Here is a 3,286-nt window from a genome sequence, read left to right as displayed (position 1 = left end):
GCCATGGTGTTCTTGTTCATTTAGTTACATCTAAGGATGTTCTTGTTCATTTAGTTACATCTAAGGATGTGGTGTAAAACATCTTAAAACATGCTTTTATATTTTCACCTCTCAGTTAATAACATCAGTGGCAGATATTGAAACTTCCTTAAAACATTGTTTCTGGAAGGAAGGGGATGAATCTGCAGTGTTTGTTCCTAGGAACAAACTAGGAACTAGCTTATCTGACTTGGCTGGTTTGTGCTGCAGTGTTTTCAGAGCACACATTAGACTAAGGATCCTGCTGCTGGTGCAGTGTGTTGTCTAAGTAGTAGTTGACCAAGGGTAGGACTTGACTTAAGCTTTCAATACACAAATGTTGGACATCACTTTTTCCTCTGTGAAATTTGTGGTGACTTTCTGCTTACAGCCTCAGACTAGGAAATGTAAAAGATATATCCTGATCAAATGATTGCCAAGACATTTTAATGAGTTCAGGTTTTCTATTTTTTTTTTAATCACTCTTAAGAAATCTCTCTATTTTGAATATGGTGGTACTCTTCTTCCCCAGTTCCTGCATTCTGTAGTGGTTCTGGTGAATAGGGTCAGGTTGGGAGGGACCACAGTGGGGTCACCTGGTCCAACGTCCCTGCTCAAGCAGGGCCATCCCAGAGCTCATGGCACAGGATTGTGTCCAGAGAGTTCTTGGATATCTCCAGTGAGGGAGACTCCACACTCTCTCTGGGCAACCTGTTCCAGTGCTTGGTTATCTGCACAGTAAAGCTGTTCTTCCTCACGTTCCAGCAGAGCTTCTGTGTATCACTCTCTGGCAGTTGCCTCTTGCCCTATTGCTGGGCACCACCAAGAAGAGCCTGGCTCCATTGGCACCCCACCTTTAGATACTGGCAGACATTGACGAGGTCCCCTCTCAGTCATCTCTTCTGGAGGCTGAACAGGCCCAGCTCCCTCAGCCTTTCCTTGTGAGGGAGATGCTCCCTTCCCTTAATCATCTTTGTTCTCCACGGGACCTGATCCAAGAGCTCCATCTCTCTTGTCCTGAGGAGCCCAAAACTGGACACAGCACTGCAGGTGTGACCTCCCTAGGGCTGAGTTAGAGGGGCAGGATCACCTCTCTTGACCTGAGTTACCTCCATATTTTCAAAATACCTAAATTTATTTAAGAGCAACATTTATCTTGTTGTGTGCTTAACTGCCTCAAGTTAGGCACACTTGTTAAAATAGAAGATTGAATTGTGGACTGAGAAGTTTCAGTGAATGTTCTTAGCTGTCTTTAACTGCAGCCCTGAAAATTTTGCTTATGTCAACAGTTCAGTAAAGGTTGGGGGGGACACATGGGGAAATGCATGACCTGCTGATGAACAGCTGTATAGAGTAAATTGTTTGGAAGAAAAAAATTAGGCTTCTAATGATGGATGCACGGCGTGCATCAGTATCAGAACAGTTGTCTAGGTTCAGTATGTAAACTTGAAACTGAGTTTGGAGCGTGCTTGAGAGAAAGGATCCTCTGATGATGAAAGCAGGACCCATTCTCACACAACTGCAGTGGTATGTATCATTAGGGTGGAACTGGATTTTAAGGGCAACATTTTAAACTAGTGGATACTGTCCATATTTTTTAAAGACAACTGCAGTCTCTAGGTTAGTTACTTTGAGCATCTATCAAAACACAAAACCCTTTATGAAGCTGGGAAATTGGCCATATAATGCATTAAACCATGTGCCCTTATTTGGAGAGGCTGGGACAGGGGAAAAACTTACAAATGACTCATTATAATTTCACTTCTTGAAACAGATGTCACTTCTGTGTATTTGAAGCTTCTAAATGTGTTTTTCCCTAAGCCCCTATAGCTTTGGAGGTTTTTGGTTGTTTTGATTTTTAAATTCTTATTTACAAATGCTTGTTTACACAAAGACTGTCCCCTACCATGCCTCTTCATTCTAAAAGACTAAAGTCTTACCTCCTTCAAATTTTCTTAATGCTACTGTCACTTCCTATCTGCAGCCTGCTCATGCTGTCTGGGGGGAAAATTTACCACAAAAGGAAAATACCTGAGAATATTTCTGTGTAACCTGATGTCTTTGGCTTCTTGTTTCCCTCTGATGAGACTAAGGCTCCTGGGCTGGTTGCTTTTTCCTCTTGAGCTGTAGTTCCCCCAACTCCTGCTTTGGTGAGAGTAGAAAATTAAGGTGGATTTACCACAGCTATCATGCAAAACACAAAAGGTAGTGCCAGTAAACCCTGCTCCCTGTTCTCCTTTCACCATCAAGTGAAGCACCAAAATAAATAAATAGGGTGAAAACAGTGAAGCTAGTTTGGCAAGAATACTTTCTTGCTCTAGGCTCGGGAGGGGTTAGGTTTGGGATTACCCCAATTTTTGAAAGAGTAACATTACAAATTACAATAATTTTGCTCTCAATCACTCTTCTGTGCCTTTAGTGCTGTTGGGTACAAAGTTTCAGACTAACACATAAGATGCCGAAAGCAAAGGTGATACAAGAACTACAGGGCACAATTTTAATAACAATATTTTTAAAATTCTATTCAGTATGAACACTGAAAAAATGCTACAATATAAATCAACTAAATTCCTTTAGACTTTTCAGGGCTAGTTCAATGTAGACAAGTTGCTGATTGGACTGAAACTAAAAGATTTCAGGGGAATTTTGTAAATCTTCTCTTCCTCCTTCTCTACCCTGTTCCCACATCAGTTCTTTTGAGTATACTGATTCTAATAAAGCTGTTCTGCAAATTTTAAGCTTGAAATTTTTGAGTAAATGTCCACTTTGTTTCATATTTTTAGGTCATCTTTTTCAGCTGAAAATTACAATCTCTGGAACGTGCACATGGCTTTTAGGTTTTATGGACTAGCTACTATAGTAACCTTAATTTTCTAGTGATACTTCTGAAATGCAAGAATTGCTGCCTGTTGGGCTGCAGTCTCTCCTTGGGGAGCAAACAGTTTGCAGTGGGACACCTGCAGCAGCAGAACTGTTGCCTATCAAATACCTCATGGCTTAATGCTTCTCTGTGCCATGCAGATGCATGCAGAAAACCACTGAGAAGAGTTAGCCTAAGCTTGCATTTGGAAAGTGTGGGGATTTATTTCATATCTGGTGCCATAAGGGATACTTAGTAATAGCTGTTAAAAATGCTAATTCTTCATCTTCAGCTGTTTAAAAATCACACATTCAAGCCTGTTTAGTGTGGTGTCATGGTTTGTGAAGTTCAGTTGCAATACTGAGCACAAAAATAGAGCCTCAAACGCTAAAGAAAGTTCAGCAGATG

Source organism: Molothrus aeneus, chromosome 1, assembly GCF_037042795.1.
Source record: "Molothrus aeneus isolate 106 chromosome 1, BPBGC_Maene_1.0, whole genome shotgun sequence".
Lineage (NCBI taxonomy): Eukaryota > Metazoa > Chordata > Aves > Passeriformes > Icteridae > Molothrus > Molothrus aeneus.
This window is presented reverse-complemented; position numbering follows the sequence as displayed.